We start from the raw sequence: 19372 nt of genomic DNA, 5'->3' as shown, positions 1-19372 counted from the left end.
GCTGTGTTACATTCATTTGCTGGCATGTTGCAAAAGCACTCTATAGAGATCCAAAAGAATTTCCCCATTCTTTTTCAAGGCTGAAATCTCTAATACGATAACACCTATTAAGGCAACAGTGAGCATTCTGGCTTGTGGAATCTACTTTGGTCTTTTTCTTACTAGATCCCCAAGATCCACCAACTGGAGCCAAGCAATTACACAGTGGCTCAGTGGGCCAGCATACGCCTGAAATAAAAATAAAAATAAAAATAAAAATGGGTAAGGGTAACTCTGAGCATCATGCTAAACCTAGGAAAATCCACTCCTGGCTTCTCTCTCCACCCAAGCTTCCTTTATGCCACTAGCCAGGACATAACTGTTGCTATGGTTGAACAGAATGAAGTTATAAACGCTTCCTGATTTTCCTGATTACTGCAAGTCACATGGAGATTGAACAGTAGATCCTAATCTGCCTTTTGCTCATTCCTCCTGTGCCCCTTCCACTGCAGACTTCCAGGTGGAAATATGTGTCAATACACCATATTTCTTAAATACACTAGCCTCTGTTGTGCCTCGATCTTCCCAAAGAAAAATACAACCCTGGCTAAGTGCTGGGAATCCCTGTGTTATAAGAAAAAACTGCTCCTTTTCCCCTTATGGGGTATCCAAGAGCCCGTTTAGAGTCCTCGTGTAGGTTCTGTATCGGTATTGATTTGATGAGTCTGGTTCTTGACTGATAATACTTGAAGAAGAAGAAGAGTTTGGATTTGATATCCCGCTTTATCACTACCCTGAGGAGTCTCAAAGCGGCTAACAATCTCCTTTTCCCTTCCTCCCCCACAACAAACACTCTGTGAGGTGAGTGGGGCTGAGAGACTTCAGAGAAGTGTGACTGGCCCAAGATCACCCAGCAGCTGCATGTGGAGGAGCGGAGACGTGAACCTGGTTCACCAGATTACAAGACTACCGCTCTTAACCACTACACCACACTGGCTCTAGGAGAAAATAACAAGGGCCAACCAGAGAATATTGAGAAGCAAAGCAGCTAGTAAGCATGATCTTTATTAGACTGTTGCAACAGGGTCCCCCACTCACCCCACGCAGGGAGGGAGGAGAGGAACCCACAACATTGGTGTGCAAGCTCTTATATAGACTTTTGAAATTGCCTACCCTGTAGCTCAAGACCACCCCCAAAACATTAAACATACATCACAGAAAGAGGTGGTCCCCAGCAGAAATTTGAGTCTGTTGCTTCTCTCCTGTCTGCCAGGATACCTGATACAGTGGTACCCCGGGTTACAGACGCTTCAGGTTACAGATGTTTCAGGTTACAGACTCTGCTAACCCAGAAATAGTACCTCGGGTTAATAACTTTGCTTTAGGATGAGAACAGAAATCACGCGGTGGCGGCACAGCGGCAGCAGCAGGCCCCATTAGAAAAGTGGTACCTCAGGTTAAGAACAGGTTAAGAACGGACCTCCAGAACAAATTAAGTTCTTAACCCGAGGTACCACTGTAATGCCTTATCTGACTGCCTTTTCGGGGTAGCCTGGCCTTTCCTTTGAGATGGTAAATACTTAGTTCCTGAATCTCTTGTGCATATTGATAGCGTGCTCAGCTTAATAGATACTTGCCAGACTGTATTTACAGGCAGGTATAAGCCCCTACAATTGGAAAGCTTTTCTCATTTCCTTCCTCCTTGCAGAGAAATATTTGAGGTCAATTTGGGAGAGTCAAAATGGCTTCGGGATTGTTCTCCTGTACTATTTCAGACACGTGGTTTATATACTTATGTATGTGTTTGCCTTGTACATTTATGAACAATATATATATATATATATATATATATGCAGGTTTTGGTGTCCTCGGGTGTCTTCCCGTGTAAAAGTTGGGGTGTCTAGGCGACGTTTCGACGAGGTCTCACTCGTCATCTTCAGGCTGGTGCTTTCGGCTTCTTGTTACTGGAACAGAGCAGGATCTCAGTGTTTGAGTTCCTATAAATACTGTTGAGGGGGTGTGGTGTATAGCCTCCAATGTTCTGGGCAGAGAGGAAGTTCCCAGGCTAGTGTGCCTTTTCTTCTTTTGTTCCTTAATTACTTGAGGGATATCTTGAGTGATTTCTTGGGTGATATCCTGAGTACCACTTAGGTGGGTCATTAGGTGTGGATTAGTTGCTAAAGTCTTTGTGTCTTGACCTCTTGAACTTTGTGAAGAGTTTTTCTGAGAAGATGGCTGTACTGCACTTAGTTGTGCTCTGGCTTGGCTTCGTGTATAGGGGCGAGCTGTGGTTTTGTGGCCTGTGTCAGCCAGATCTGTGTAGGGATTGCAGGGGGGTGCAGCATCCGGAGGTGCCACCATGGTTTGGCTACTGGATGGTGTCTGTAATTTATCTGTGGAGAGGGTCTGGGTTTGGGTCTGGTGTGGTTGATTGGTGATGGCGTTCTGTGTGCCTCTGGATCTGGTGTCAGTTTTTGTGGGGAGGGCTAATTTCCAGATGTCTGGCAAGCGGGATGTGTCGTCACGCTTGTTCATGTTGTGAGGGTGTTTCTCTATCTCGATGGCTTCCATGATTATTCTCTTGTGGTGATGTTCCATGTTAAAGAGCAATTTGGAATCTGCAAAATTAATTTCGTGTCCTGTTTCTTTCATGTGTTGGAAAAGAGAGGAAGTTTTTTCTTCTTTTTTGACGGCATTCTTGTGTTCTGCGATACGTGCATTTATTCGTCTGTTTGTTTGTCCAATGTACGTGGCTGGGCAGACTTTGCAGGGTATTTTCCAACACATGAAAGAAACAGGACACGAAATTAATTTTGCAGATTCCAAATTGCTCTTTAACATGGAACATCACCACAAGAGAATAATCATGGAAGCCATCGAGATAGAGAAACACCCTCACAACATGAACAAGCGTGACGACACATCCCGCTTGCCAGACATCTGGAAATTAGCCCTCCCCACAAAAACTGACACCAGATCCAGAGGCACACAGAACGCCATCACCAATCAACCACACCAGACCCAAACCCAGACCCTCTCCACAGATAAATTACAGACACCATCCAGTAGCCAAACCATGGTGGCACCTCCGGATGCTGCACCCCCCTGCAATCCCTACACAGATCTGGCTGACACAGGCCACAAAACCACAGCTCGCCCCTATACACGAAGCCAAGCCAGAGCACAACTAAGTGCAGTACAGCCATCTTCTCAGAAAAACTCTTCACAAAGTTCAAGAGGTCAAGACACAAAGACTTTAGCAACTAATCCACACCTAATGACCCACCTAAGTGGTACTCAGGATATCACCCAAGAAATCACTCAAGATATCCCTCAAGTAATTAAGGAACAAAAGAAGAAAAGGCACACTAGCCTGGGAACTTCCTCTCTGCCCAGAACATTGGAGGCTATACACCACACCCCCTCAACAGTATTTATAGGAACTCAAACACTGAGATCCTGCTCTGTTCCAGTAACAAGAAGCTGAAAGCACCAGCCTGAAGATGATGAGTGAGACCTCGTCGAAACGTCGCCTAGACACCCCAACTTTTACACGGGAAGACACCCGAGGACACCAAAACCTGCATATATATATATATATATATATATATATATATATATATATATATGACCTTAGGTAAAGGTAAAGGTACCCCTGCCCGTACGGGCCAGTCTTGACAGACTCTGGGGTTGTGCGCCCATCTCACTTAAGAGGCCAGGGGCCAGCGCTGTCCGGAGACACTTCCGGGTCACGTGGCCAGCGTGACATCGCTGCTCTGGCGAGCCAGAGCCGCACACGGAAACGCCGTTTACCTTCCCGCTGGTAAGCGGTCCCTATTTATCTACTTGCACCCGGAGGTGCTTTCGAACTGCTAGGTTGGCAGGCGCTGGGACCAAGCAGCGGGAGCGCACCCCGCCGCAGGGATTCGAACCGCCAACCTTTCGATCGGCAAGTCCTAGGCGCTGAGGCTTTAACCCACAGCGCCACCTGTGTCCCGTCCATATATGACCTTAGAATTCCTATAACACCTGGAATCTCACACCATTTGTCGTGCAACAATGTAGTGCTCATATCGCTATGGATTAGACATTTACAGCTCAGTCCTATCCAGAGTTAAGTCTTGTTCAGTTCAGTGGGACATACTCACAGGTCACTGGGATCACTGGGGTTAGCATTGCAGCAAAAGCCTTCAAAGTCCCACTAAAAGCTGACATTGCAGAATAAATTCTTTACCCATGGGAAGAAAGTTTGGGAAGTTTAAAAACACTGCAGAGATAAATTCATTGCAGGTTGTGTCCAATGTCAGCCAACGGATTTCTGTTTAAGCTTGAATTTTAAATTTAATCTTTACGATGACAACAAAGGAGCAGGGAAACAGATAAACAATACATTTGGCTGTAGACAAATGGGATGTTGTTTCTGAAGAAGGGGACTCACAGTAAATCCTCCCTCTAAGAAAGATGGTTACCTCCATGAGCTCAGAGTCAAGGAGAATTATGATTCAGGCTGCTAATAAAGTGAAATGAAATCAAAGCAGGCAGAGTGGCTGAGATCCATTTTCTCATTTACAAAATGTACACGGTTCAAATGGCAGCATTTTCCAATATTTTAATGGGAAATATAATTAATGTTAGATTACAATAGCAGGAACATTAAAGTACAAGGTGCAGATGACATCAAATAAATTCCGAGGGCAGCTTGGCAATTAGAACAGAAGCCAAATGGATATATAATGAAGGGGGGCCTTGAAATACAGTTGTACCTATTATACGACTGGGGCAATTATCTGCCATTGTGTTCCCTTTAATGATGGTGCTTTGGCGAGAACACCAGCACCTTGCAATGAATTTATGATGCAAATAACTCTATGATTTCAATCCCACCTTTATTCAATTCTACCTTTATTGTAGCATAGCTGTGGCAGTCTATTTTGGAGCACTAAAATTAAATTACTTTGCAATTATTTATGGCTGCTAATAGTCTCAGGATCTGCATTTGGGAAGGGGAGGGAATAAGTACACTTAAGAAGTGGAGGCACGTTACAGCAGGTACCCAATATTTGAGCTCGTCATCAAAGCGCTTAGAGAGAATGTTTAACTTATGGGGGCCATTTTCCATGTGATGAACATAATTACTGTTAAGCACTGCAACTGGTAATTTTTAGGCAATGGGGGTTGGCAAATATTAAGTAATGTCAGTGTTGGCACATCCATGCAGATACACCATTCTTTTTACGCACCAGGAACTACTCCATGAAAAGTGTTATGCTTTTGAACGTGGAACGTTTCACTGTGGTTGAGAACAGAAATATTCAAAGTGTAGTTTGCAATTTGAAATGGATCTGTAAATCCCCATTGACCTATGCCTGCACTGATCAATTCAGAGTTGCCAACTAGCCAATATTTTACTGATATTTTACCATAAAATCCTCTTCTGGCTGGTAACCTGGATTCAGTAAGCTCCAGAGTCTTTGGCTTCACCCATAACTGATCAGACTGGCAGACTTCATCTTCTCTTGACCTATCAAATTCTGTTGCCTACAGAACTGCTTTCTCAGTCTGATAAAAACCTTGGCTCTATGTCCAGATGGTGAAGACATACGGATGCATTTTCAAGGTACCTTCTGGACATGCTTAGGCAGGGTTGGCATAACAAAATAAAGTTGAAAACCTGTGGTTTTGATGACTTGCAGAAAGGATGCTTACTAGTTGTCATTTCTACAGAAATTTGCCAGGCTTCGGGGACTCGGCTTCCTCCCCCACTTTGCCAGTAGATAAGCAGGACAAAGCGAAAAGAGTCTCTTACCATTTAAAGAGTTTTTAATAATCAAAAGAACAAAGCATCCATTCTCGGAATGAAGGTGCTACCAATTAAGGTTTCCCCCTTGGTCACTTCCGCCTGATCTCGCAACCACCGTGCTTTTTGTGTAGCCACCTTATCTGCTCTACGTGACCTTGGACTGATAGGCTGGACACTTTCCAGTGAGAGAGATTCTGCTAGCTCTCTCCCTTCCAGACCTTGCTGTTCACCGCCCAGTTCTTCTCAACTTTTGTCTTCAGAACAATGCCTCTCTGCAAGCCACTGTTCCAAATCTATACTGCTCCACTGCTCCTGGGCAGCTTCAGGAGATGGGGGAGGGGGAGGCTCCCACCATTCCTCATCAGAGCTGTACTCCTCAGCCTGGTCTCTGAAAAGATCCTTGGAAGATAGAGGTGGTTTATAAATGTAAAAATAAGTAAGTAAATAAATAAATAAATAAATAAATAAATAAATAGGGCCACATTTGCTCTATACGGTTAAAGCTCTTAGAAGACCTATACTACAGCAATTAGAACACATTATTAAAAACAAGTTAAAATTACAAAAAAATAAGATGGGTCCTTAAAATATGCATCTCAGAGGTCAAAAGTCAAGGTGAACAGGTGCATCAGTTGTGTCACAGAATGTTGCTACCAAGGCACATTTGGGTGCTTAAAGTGAGCTCCTGGTTGCTTCTTTGCAAGTAGGGCTCACTGACAGCAAGTCCTACTTGGATTGGCTGCACTAACCAGTTTTTCATCAGGGCTGCATGAATCAGCTGATTGGTGCTATCAGTGAGACCTGCAGTGTCTGCCTGCATATGTGGTTGGAATTCAAACTACACCTGCAAATGGACATTCTTCCTCGGCAGACATAGCATAGCCTAGTACCTACTATCTTTCAGACTCCAGCTCCCACTGGAACACCCTGTTATTTTAGCTACCACTTTCCCCATGCCCTCCAACCTAACTTTACGCATGCTAGTCCACTGGTCTAGCCAGGTCCTAACTCTGTGTAAAATATTACCTTAGTTCATTATGCCTCTTGCTCTGTGGGGTTAATGCTATGTCAAATATCTCACAAGCTGCTGTGAGCTTGACTCAGGTTTCTCCTTCCAGAACAATACATTGTGTTTGTGTGAATTAATTGTATATTTCATACTAATATATTTTTGGTGCGTTCTTGAGTGACATTCTCTGAGTCACAGAGAGTGCCTCCTGCTCCATGAGTCAGGACATTTCTGGGTGATCAACAGGAAAATTTCAATTTAGGTATGTTTCTTTATGTCCTAATTACCCTTTTGCTTCACATCGCACTGAATTGCCTTACCGATTACAGAGCTTCTCTACCAACCTGAGAATGGCTTTAAATTTGCCTTTCCCAATCTACTTCTGTCTTAAACAAACAAACAAACAAACAAACAAACAAACAAACAAACAAACAAACAAACACCATTGGACCCAATGTGACATAGCAAGGGGGGGAAAAGAAAAACCTGACATTTCAAATGATTGTCATTCACTACCTGCACATTAAGAAGCAACCAATACAAGCAGCAAGAATGGACATGCATTCCAAGAAACAACTCTCTCTGCCTCTCACTTATTTTGAAAGCTGCATATTTCTGCTGTACTTTCCCCAGAGTTATTTTTTAACATTTTGGTGAATCACACTGCCCTCTTATGCAAAGTGACTCTCTGCAGGCTGGACTGGAATAAATCTCTGGCTTAAACCACAGATCAGCCATGCATTTCATTGGCAGCTTACTGTCCCTTACTTAGCCTCAGCTTTGCTCCATATCAGTATAAGGGTGCATGAATATTTTATTTTTACAGGGCTGTGGTAGGGATTGAGAGCCAATGCAAGCTATTATCTCACCACACATTCAACCACACATCTGAACCTCTTATTGGGATCCTTGGTGGGGTAGTGCAGAGAACCAAGCTAGTGATAGTGTTAGAATTTTATCTTTTCTGTAAACTGCTTTGAGGTTTTTCCCCTACAATCAAGCATTATATAATTTTTATGAAATACATAAAAAATAAACCATGGGATGACAGAGCTCATCTGTATGGGTTTCATCGCATGGTGCCCTTGAAATGTTAGAGACTTCAGAATACAGACCAGAATGGAAAAATCCAGGCAGCAATATTTCTTTGAGAAAAAGATTTTATTCAATTTGGTTTTTGTCAGACAAAAAGCAAAATGGGGTGCATTCAGAAAGAAATGAGAGAATGCCCACGAACACCAGGGGCAAACAGTTTTTATCCCCTCAGGCAAAACAATGGTTCAACCCCCCTGACCCACCCCTTAATCATTCCCATCTCAACCAATTAAAGAATTGATGATGGCCTTTTGGTTCCAAGTTGCATTATCCACTAGGTGGCATTGTTAGCTTATAATCTCTCTGACCCACTTACAGTTCCTAGAAAAGCCTCACTGACCATCTGCCTTCTGATAAAGATCACCATGCTCTTGTGGTGAGCTACATCTTTCCTGTTGTTCGCCTTCTTCTCGGTGTTTTACTGGAATTGGGTCAACGGCTAGAGCAGGTGTGAAGTGCTCTAACCACACTTGTTGCTGCGTTTACAAAGAATGCTTTTGCAAACAGAAGAGAGATAGCTTTTAGCCTTTTTAGCTTGCTCCTTTTAAAATGGCGTTTTTGGATTATAAAATGGCTCCAGCCTGGCTCTCCAAAGTGGACCCAGGTGGACCTCTGGTCCTCACTCCTTCATTCCCCCCTTTCCATCATGAAAATGCCTACCGATTTATGGTTCTGCATTTTCATTTTGATGGACCTATAGGTACCACATGATAGAGAGCCAGGACATGCGTACATGTAGCTGCATTGACCAATGCTCGTTTGTGAATGGCAGAACGGTTAAGTGGCAGTGGGAGGAGTGGTAGTCCACTCGTGGCATCTGTTGGGGCCATGGTGCATACCAGACATTCTGACTTATTGGCAGAATGAGCTACCATCTCAGCCGTTTGGAACCACCTAGTGTAGGGGTCATGGACGCCCCATTCAGTCATTAGACGGGAAAAGTTAGCAGGGGAGACCAGGGAACTCTTTCCCGTTTTGGCCAATGCCAGCAAAAATACAGGAGCATCCAAAGAAGTAGGGCAGTACATACCACGCCTACCCACCAACCCCAATAATTCCATAGTTCCTCCCACCAATACTCGGGGTTCATTCCTAATGTTCTTTTACTGCTGAAGGGCCCACTGATATTCGTATTCAATTATTCGCTGGGCCTCAGGGGTGACTATATCAAGGGGTTCTGGTCCCAATACCAAAAGTCCTAGTGGTGCCTCTAAATTTGCTGGAGAGCAAGTTTCTACGTTGGGGACCCTGCCCTCGGGCACCCCTCCCATCCAATTCTTCCGGAACTAGGTGCCCTGTCTATCTATTGGCCAGTCCCACTGGGTGGCGCACCCTCGTGGCCTCTGACCAGGGCGTATGGAGGCTGAAATCCTGGGGTGGCAACTCTTATGCAGCCACAAGAATACCCTGCCATATTCAAGGGTATTAGGTGTGGAGTTACCAGGCCCAGTAGTTCAAGTAGTATTCTGGGATTTTGGGAGACTCGAGCCACCACGATAGTCACAGGTGGGGCTGCAGAATTTACAGACACCTGTTCAGCAATTTTAATGTGCACCTGATTCAGACACCCTCCCATGCAACACCTGGAGTAAGATTTGGGCCTGGTTTATCAAATGGGGTTGGTACAGTGCTCTACCCTGCAACCAGCAGGCTATTCTCCCACAACCACAAGAGCGGTCTAGAACTCGATAGATTTCGACCGATCCTGCAGCTTCCCGGAGGAGCCACATCCAAGTGCGCTGGGCAATGCAGTGAATAAAGAGCCACAGTGGGAGAGTGGGATGCTGTACTGCGGCCGCCCTATTGAACCCTCGTTCCCAAGAGCCAACGAGTATGCCGTCTCTTACCACCGGCAAGACAAACCAGTCATAGCAGAGGTCAGCAGGCCAATAGGGTCGGTATGGCTCGGTAGGGTCAGGGCAATAAGACATAGAGCAAGTCAATAAAGAAAATAAGAGAGAAAAGAGAAAGTCTTTGTGACTGTCCTTGTGATGATTAGTCGCAGGATCTCGTTGCCCGTGGCTCAACGCTTTTCCCTGGTAGCGTCAAACACAAGGTGATGATCAGCTTCAGAGGGTCAGCAGGATTTCAGACGCGTGTGATGTACCCAGGGGATCACCTCGGCTACTTTCACTGCAGTTGGGGATGAGGGGCTCGCCAGACGCTGTCACCCAGAGGAACTGGTGAACCGGCTCAACAAGACTGCCGCGGGACTGCACGATGTACGCTCGAGGGAATACCTGGAAAGGAAGCAAACACACACACGACAAACAAAGGGATTGCACTTGTCCTTGGATGATGTGATTTTTTTCATCTGCCCCAAACTGGCGGGGATGTCTCGGACGAAAGGGGTTGGCCTGCCATATAGAAGTTAGTCTCAGTCTCTTGGTTGGCACACAGGACACAGTTTTGGGATATAGCAGCAGTTAGTTATAGCAGCAGTTAGTTGAGATAGAATATTCTCCCAAGGTGTGCTTTAGCAGCTGGGCTTTCCAAATGGGTGGACTCGTGGTAATTCTTCACAATTACGCTGGCCAGATGCTGGGGCACCAAAAACACGGCTGTCTGGTCCTTCCTGGAGCGTTGCTCCTTCTTGGCTGGTCCACTGCTGTTCATCAAGGGTGTAACGTGGTTCCACATCGTCCGGAGTGAGTTCTGGGGTGAGGGCTGTGGTGACTACTGGTGGAGGTTTCAGAGCTGCCTCACAAGCTGCATTATCTAGCAATCTCTTTGGGGGCCCATACAGCTTCTAGTAACGTCTCAACTTCTGGAACGTATTTCAGAGCTTTCCCGTGGGCTCCACTCAAGCCCCGCTCTTTCCATAGGGCGCCATGCGAATGCAGGGTTAAGAAGGCATATTTAGAATCAGTATAGATGTTAGCCTTGCATCCAGCTGCCAATTGCATGGCAATGCCTTTCGCTGTTGGACTTCACCTCAAAGGACAAATAACTCTTGGAGACTTTGGCCTCCTCAGAACTCTTGGAATGGCTTGCCTGGCCTGCACCCCCACTTTTTGGGTGCTCTGCTGCCTGAGGAACAACTTGCAACTGCCTTTTCAGCCTTTCTCCAACACACAGTCCATCACACAGATGCATTGAACCGTAGAAACAACTTCCCAAAGTAGCCTCAGCCCCCTCTGGGCTTGGTACTCAGCCCCCTCTGGGCTTGGTACTCTTTCTGGGCATCCTCTAGGCCCCTCTGGGCTTCCTGGTCCCTCTGGTCTGGCTTCCACTGCAGCCTGACATGCCGTCTTCAGTCCCTGCCACGCAACCCAGGGCTTCTCTAGAGCATCAGCCACGTCTCCTTCACAAGCCACCACTGCGCCTGTAAACTTCTTAATGGGCTGGGCAAAGCCTGTTTCAGCCTGTGTACTTTCCCATAGCTGCTTTTCTGCCAGCCAGTAATACATGCGTTTTGACCAGGCTTCCCGATTGGCTCCATGCAGCCTTTCACAGGGGTAACTCTCATGGCCTTGCTATCACTGAACAGGCATCTTCCTCCCCCTTGGCCGCGGGTCTCTGAATGGCTACGGCGGACCCCTCGGGTCCCTGGGCTGTGAGCCATTGCCGTGCCTAACACTGCTGCCTTTTCTTTCCTCCACTGCTTTTTCTCCCTCTTCTCAGCCTCTCCTCTTTGTTCAAACACCTTCTGGGCGATGGCCATGATCTGAGATCTGGACATGCCCTGGAACCCAGACTGTTTTTGGATTTTGGTTCTAATGTCCTTTGCACATTGTCCTTTTGGTTCTAATGTCCTTTGCACATTGTCCTATGAAGGAGGCTTTTACCATTAACTCATGTGCAGGGAGTTCAGAGTCAAAGGGGGTCCAAATTCTGTATGCCTCCATCAGGCGTTCCAAGAAATTCTAAAGCCTGTGTATTAATTCTCCTCCTTTCCTCTGAGGTAAAGAGAGTGCTCAGCAATTGCTGACAATCTGCCCAGGTAGCCTCATGCGCTGCAAATATAGAGGACAGCAAGTCCACAATTGCCTGGGGCTTCTCAGCAAACGCAGGGGTGTGGGTCTTCCAATTCATCAAATCAATGGTGGTGAAGGGGACAAATAGAGGGTGAACGGAGGCGCAGGGAGCGGATTGTCCCAAATTACACGAAGGGGGGGGGTCAGGACTTCTGCTTCTCCTGCCTCATGTACTTCCCCCAATGCTTTGGCTCAAACATTGCGATAAGCTTTTTCAGCTTCTCAATACATCAAACTTCTGTATTTGTTCATCCTTTCCCTCAATTCTTTAAGGTTGGGGTATATTTTTCCAGGATCTGGTCACTGGGCTCCGCCTCATCTACTTCTGGGGTGTCTGGCAGCCCCCCCTTTCCTGCTTTGGCTCCCGGTGCCACATACTGAGGCAGTGGTGGAGCTTTGGGGATATGGGGCTGTCCCTGTCCTCCCAAGGGGCCACCACGGCACTTGGATCATATGGGGGTGGGGCCAGGACTTTTGCCTCAGATCCCTGGTAAATGGGCTTCTTGAGGCGTTTTCCTGCCTGTGCTCCTTAATTTTGCATTGATCAGTCTTATATTTCTTCAGCCGGGGGGGGGGGTCTCTATTATTACGTGAACCTCTAGAACCTCATCCATGTTCCAAGTTAAATGGAGAAAGCTCTTCCTTCTCTTTTAGTTTTATGCAGTTTCTTTTTGTGTTTTTTTTTTAAAAAAACTTCTAGTAGTTCTCCCAGCAGACACCTGACCTTGGCTGGTCACACCCTGTGGTCAGTTTCAGGTGTCCGGCTTGTTTTTTTCATCTGTTCCCTCATCCTTTTTCTGTGGCAACTAACTTGTCAACTGTGGTGGCCACAAAGATGCATGTCTTCTCTTGAGGTTTCTCTGCCTGAGTCTCAAACCAGGGGTCTGCTGCAGTGTTCTCTGAGACACACCTGAGCTCTGAGACATCCAGCTGGTGCCTGGTTAAGGACACCAATTAAATTGCCCTCCCTGTCTCACCTATAACTGCTATAGGTCTAAAACCATTTCGTATTTCCTAGTCATAGACCACCTCTCACTGGTCATCAGAGAAGCTAGGACACTGCTGGTGGTTTCCCTAATGTGTTCCAAACTGCCGCTGATCACATAGGTACCCAGCTCTTCCCTAGTTGGAGGTCTGCAAGGCTCATGTGCTTCCCAGTTCACTACTGGGCTATGGAAAAACTAGGAGGCTTGCCTTGCTACCAAAGCCACAGCTCAGCAGAGAACCCTCCAGCTTTGCCTGGCTGAACCCTTGACTTCAGAGATCTGAAAGGTTTGTATGCATCCTAGTGCAATATACCTAACTTGAATAACCTAAGGGATCTCTGGACCGATCCCCTCCATTGCTCCCAGAGTTGTACCTGAGTCTGAAACTCTTCTCGAAGTAGCTACTCAGCCTCAAAGAGATACTCCTTGTTGCCCTGTCCCAGTTAGGGCCCCTATGCTTCTGAAAGATTTGATGCCTGATGACTGAGGAACAGGCATCAGAAAACCTTGGGGGTGGTTGTTCCTTTGAGGCCTCCTGTCTCTGATTGTAAGTACTTTGGGCCAAATCAAAAGCATTCAAAAGGACTACATTGGCTTGCTTCAGACCCCATTTTTCAGATACTCCGTTCCTAACCGGGTTTCAAAATTCCTTCCACTCTTCACACACTGCACTCGCTTGGCCAAAGGGGTCCTAAACCCTGGCCACTCATTCAACAAATTCATTCACTGGAGTATCTGAACATACAACATACAAAACACAAACACCAATTACCTCTGCCCCATTTCCTTCTTCCCAATACCTTAAGCGTGGGTGGTTGTCAGGGTTCAACCCTTCCCTTAATGCCACCACATGCTGGAGATGTGATCAGGATCTCCCTTCCCCTTTTTAATTACAAGGGGGTCTCTGGCTTCCTCTGTCCCCAGGGCCCTTTGCCATGTACTCACCCCAGCCGGCTGGACTCTGCCCTGTCCTGTCAACCTCGGTCCTTCAATCCGTTGCCTTCTCTTCCAGGATCCAGCAGAAGGGCCAAATTGGCTTCGCCCTCCTCCGAAGAAAAGCCTCGGTGCGCGCAAGGAGTAGTTGGCCCTTGGCCCTCGGCTGTACCCTGCCCAGAAAAGGACAAGGGAGCTGCCTTCTGGTCTTTTGGGACTTAAGGTCCCTTATCCGAGTCACCTGTGGCACCAGAAATGTTAGAGACTTCAGAATACAGACCAGAATGGAAAAATCCAGGCAGCAATATTTCTTTGAGAAAAAGATTTTATTCAATTTGGTTTTTGTCAGACAAAAAGCAAAAAGGGGTGCATTCAGAAAGAAATGAGAGAATGCCCACGAACACCAGGGGCAAACAGTTTTTATCCCCTCAGGCAAAACAATGGTTCAACCCCCCTGACCCACCCCTTAATCATTCCCATCTCAACCAATTAAAGAATTGATGATGGCCTTTTGGTTCCAAGTTGCATTATCCACTAGGTGGCATTGTTAGCTTATAATCTCTCTGACCCACTTACAGTTCCTAGAAAAGCCTCACTGACCATCTGCCTTCTGATAAAGATCACCATGCTCTTGTGGTGAGCTACATCTTTCCTGTTGTTCGCCTTCTTCTCGGTGTTTTACTGGAATTGGGTCAACGGCTAGAGCAGGTGTGAAGTGCTCTAACCACACTTGTTGCTGCGTTTACAAAGAATGCTTTTGCAAACAGAAGAGAGATAGCTTTTAGCCTTTTTAGCTTGCTCCTTTTAAAATGGCGTTTTTGGATTATAAAATGGCTCCAGCCTGGCTCTCCAAAGTGGACCCAGGTGGACCTCTGGTCCTCACTCCTTCATCACTAATGGGATTCTGTCCATTTGTAGTGAAGGGACAGGATACCCAAATCCTGTCTGAAATCACCCCAGGCCTCAAAACTGTCCAAAATTCCCTTTCTCTCTCCTAAAATCCACAGCTACAGCTTTTCTGTGGATTCTCGCAAGATGCTGTTCCAAAGGCAAAATGTTATTCTTTTATCAGCATGAGAAGGCTTCAAAAAGCTAATGAATAGGCTCTGTTCAAAGCAGGCCTGAGAAGTGAATCTTATCTCATTCTAGTTGCAACACCTTTGGACATGCTGAAACGCTCTCATTCCCCTTCCCTGGGAAGGGTGCCAAGAGTCCAATAGTCCCAAGACAGCTTTCTGTTCATGCTCAGAGGAACTCATGGGGCAGGACTCCTGAGGGAGGAGAAAAGGGGGGGGAACTGGAAGGGGATATATACTCTGTGCACATGACTGTGAACTCGTGCACGTTTTTTGTGAGTTATCACACTTGCTACTTCTACCAGTTCATGGATGGTAGAAATAAAGCCTTTTCTCCGAAACTATTCCTTGAGTGTCTGTTGACTCCCACTTCCCTTTCCTGGGCGCAATATTTTCCCTACCCGAGGGCAAAGCCTCATAAGGCTACAGTAGAAGAGTCTTGAATCTAGTGGAGACTCCCAATAATGAAAGCGGGTTGATTTTCCTCCCAGTTCCCTCTCCACCCTTGCGGCCCACTTGTATACCTTCCACCCTGTTCTGGAAGATTGTCTAAACCCCTAGTGCAGATTTTTGAGTAGCACAGAAACCTGCAGGGATCTTCCCCTTCTATTAGCAGAAGCCCTCACTGGATCAAAAGGCCTTCTACAAATGGAAAGGAACCACTGGAGAACTTTGAGCTCTTGTATTGTTGTTACTAAGGTTCACATCCGAAGCTCTGTTTGACTGAGACTCCTGCATATCTGTTTATGGGCTTATACACACTGACCTTTCCTCTGTTCTTTCCAGACACGGTCCATACTTTAAAGCTCCAGGTCCAAGCACCCCCATTTTTATTGTAGAGTGTTGCCCATAAAATCCCACTCTTTAAAGCTCAATTGGACTAAATGGCAATCCGACAAAAACCCAAATTGATGTTTGCACCGATTGAGCACTAAAGAGTGGGTTTTTGTGGAGAAAGCTCAGGGGGAAAAAGAAAGAAACACACACACAGATATTTAAATCTTAAGTGTGGACCTGTGCCTGGAAAGAACAGGGCAAAAGATGAGTATGGATAAACCTTGCATCTCTTCCAGTATGAGGCCTATAAGACCTATAGAGGAAGCCTACCTGCATTCCCATCATGACTAGAAATGGTTCAGACCACAGGCATACCAAGTCCAGCATTTTGTTCTCACAGTGGCCGACCAGATGCCTGTGGGAATCCCAAAAGCAGGAGCTGAGCACAAGATCACTCTCCTGGCTTGTGATTCCTAGAACATAGTCGTCGTGGTTAGTAGCCATTAACAGCCTTGCCCTCCATAAATTTGTTTAGTTCTTTTAAAAGTCATCCATGTTGGTGGCCTTCACTACATTTTGTGGGAGGGAATCACCCAGTTGAACTAGTTTAGCTGTGTGAAGAAGTGCTTACTTTCACCTGTCCTCTCCCAACATTCAGCTTCATTGGATGGTCCTGAGTTCAATAAAAGGTAAAAAAGGTAAAGGGCCCCTGGATGGTTAAGTCTAGTCAAAGGCAACTATGGGGTTGTGGCGCTCCTCTAACTTTCAGGCTGAGGCAGCTGGTGTTTGTCCACAGACAGCTTTCCAGGTCATGTGGCCAGCATGACTAAACCGCTTCTGGGGCAACGGGATACAATGTTGGAAACCAGAGTGCACAGAAACGCCATTTACAGTGGTACCCATTTATCTCCTTGCACTGGTGTGCTTTCGGACTGCTAGGTTGGCAGGAACTGGGACAGAGCAATGGGAGCTCACCCCATCACAGAGATTCAAACCGCCAACCTTCTGATCAGCAAGCCCAAGAGATTCAGTGGTTTAGACCACAGCGCCACCCACTGTAATCATCATCATCATCATCATCATCATCCTCATGTTCACATCTATACACTGGCATTTATGTGAGTTAGAGCCACACTTTCTCTCATCCTGCCCATCCCAACTCAGAGACTTAACTTGCATAGAGCTGGGTGAGAAAACAAATTCCTAAACCCCTGTAGAATAGTAAATCTAACAATTCACAGTAACAAAAATTTAACAAGGCATCTCCTCCAAGTAAAACTATGAAGAGTGATTTACCCCAGTAAACAGCCGAGGGTATGGCATGCCATATGGTGCTCTGAAAGCATTGTTTATGCTCCTTATAAAGACTTCAGGAAGTTTATATAACTTGACAAGGTGAGTCACAGCTATTTCTAGCCTGTTACCTGTTTCCTCATGCTGTAGAAGTCTTATTAATATGATTATGGGGGCCTGCTGGGTCATAGCTTGAACCAAACCTTTCTGAAATTGTTCAGTATCTTTTCTTTGCATGCAATTATTTGGGTTCTAGCCTTTAATGGAGAGATGATATTGTTAACACAGTAGGCATTTACCCATTTGCCGTCAGACACTCCAGAGCATTTTTAATCTTCCTCATGCTGCTTTGTACTTATTTACCATGTCTGCTACTCATTAATTTTCTTTTAATTCCAAAAATTGTGAATTATCTGGCTTTTCTGCTCAAGCAATCAGAGGCACGCCTGGTCTAATTAGAGGTTTAATTTCTGCGATATGCAGATTTAAATTAGATCCTGTTATATCCATAGGGAGAGTAAAGCCTGGGAAACACTGAGCGAAAAGGACAGTGCAGTCATTGGACAGCTGAAGCAACAGCATTTCAGCAGAACTCTGTGGAAAACCACTCACAAGCTCTTTAACATTCCAACTTTTTAAGGTGTGTGAACACGCCAATACAGGGCTAGCACCAAAATATTTTCCTGCCCCAGGCAAAGGAGAAGATGGAGCCCCTGCTCCCTTTTTTGTATACAATCACAAATAGCAGTTGAATACTTTGTCAGCACTGGTGATGGGGCACCACATTGTCCTCCACTTCATGTGAGAGAGCAGGCTAGCTTAGGGCAGGGGTCAGCAACCTTTGGGGGGGGGAATGTGGTCAAGAGTGTGGGCACCAGTCACAAAATGGCTGCCATGGGGTGTGTGGGATAACACAAAACAGTTAAAATGGCCTGTGCAGCATAACACAAAATGGCTGCCACATCTAAAGGAGCAGAAAGAGAGAGAGAGAGAACCACTAACAGTTGTGGGCAGGCACCTATATCAGCCACCATCATGCTCTCTCACAAAGGGAAGCTCTTTGCACATCTCCTCTTCAGAACAGAAGGAAAGATGGGTGTTTAATCCTGGTATCCAGTGAAATGTGGACACCTGAGGTAGCATTTTCAGTGTAGGAAAGACAAAGTCAGTGCAAACAGTGTGGAATTCCTTCCCAAGAGAGCTCGGTTGGCTCCCACTTTCTTATGTTTCCATTGGCAGGCTAAGACTTTCCAGTTCAAACAGGCTTCTGGAACAGGCTTCTGCTGTCAGGGGAAATTATATTTTAATTGCTGGTTTTAAATATGCTGCATTGTATTTCAATTATTGTTTTCAGCTAGTTGTTTTTATTATTCGGCATTTGATAATTGATGTCTTAAATCAGAACTTGGGAGAAAGGCGGGATAAAAATATGTTAAGTAAAAAAATAAAACAATAAAACTCTGTTCTCTGGCGGCTTGCTACCACTGCCCCCCAACTCCACCTGGCACTTGCTCACTGCTCACTCAAACAGGTGCTGCAATCCTTCCTGACCATTGGCTATGCTGGCTGGGTTTGAGAAGAGTTACAGCCCATTGATGAATGGGGACTCACAGTTTCCTCACCCTTAATTTTGGTGGTTCCTTGATATAGGAGTACAGTGTAAATTATTTGCAGGATGAAAACAATTTTTGAAATCCAAGTGCAGGGGGAAAAATGACAGCCTACCTGCTTTTTTGATCAGCAGTGTCTTGAAAAGATTCCACTTACCACCTGGGAGGGCAACTCATGCTGCCCACTACGGCTAATCATTCCATAGGTAGCACAGTGAAAAATATCAACATGCCTGCTACTCCTGCTTTTACACTGCAGGTATAATTAAGTCGTAGGAAAAAGCCTACGAGGACATAGACTGTCAGTTGGCAATTACTCAGCCTCATTCCACAAAGAAAGAGGTTCGTTTCTATCTGATTCTCCATGTGCAATTTCCCCTCCTAGCCTTCTGTTCCTCCTTCGTGCTGTTTCATTGTAAATATTTTAAAGACTTTTGATTCATCGGAGTGCTGTTGGGAAAGCCTGATTATTTGGATTGGATTTGGCAAGGACTCTTAGCTAAAGTGTCTTCCAAAACACACACACACACACACACACACACACACACACACACACACACACACCCCGCCCACCAAATGCTGAAATCAGCAGGCAGGTCTGGAGCTGGGCACAAATGCAGACCCCCTATTTTCCCTCCCTTTGGCAATTTTGTCCTTTCTTTTTTTCTTTCTTCAGTCCTCTTCTTTTCCTCCACATCTAATTTTTCTTCTCAAATTATCCTCATGTATTTCAGGTCAATGGTCAAGTAGAAAATAAGGACCAAAATATTCAATGGACGCTAGTCCACTTGGTAGGGCAGTGACTCAGTGATATGTCAAGCAATTTTTGAAGCAGAA

General features: G+C 45.7%; 1 long non-coding RNA gene across 1 annotated transcript; it reads right to left on the bottom strand.

Moving 5' to 3' along the window:
• Positions 1-65: 65 nt before the first annotated feature.
• Positions 66-17774, bottom strand: LOC309366473. Its single transcript, XR_014166717.1, has 3 exons — positions 17682-17774; positions 17057-17182; positions 66-228 (listed from the first exon to the last, which is right to left on the bottom strand). It is a non-coding gene; the product is annotated as an uncharacterized lncRNA (long non-coding RNA).
• Positions 17775-19372: the final 1598 nt, after the last annotated feature.

This window comes from Podarcis melisellensis (assembly GCF_964234715.1).
Source record: "Podarcis melisellensis genome assembly, chromosome: 3".
Lineage (NCBI taxonomy): Eukaryota > Metazoa > Chordata > Lepidosauria > Squamata > Lacertidae > Podarcis > Podarcis melisellensis.
The sequence above is the reverse complement of the archived record's forward strand: the minus strand, read 5'-3'. Positions and strand labels throughout refer to the sequence as shown.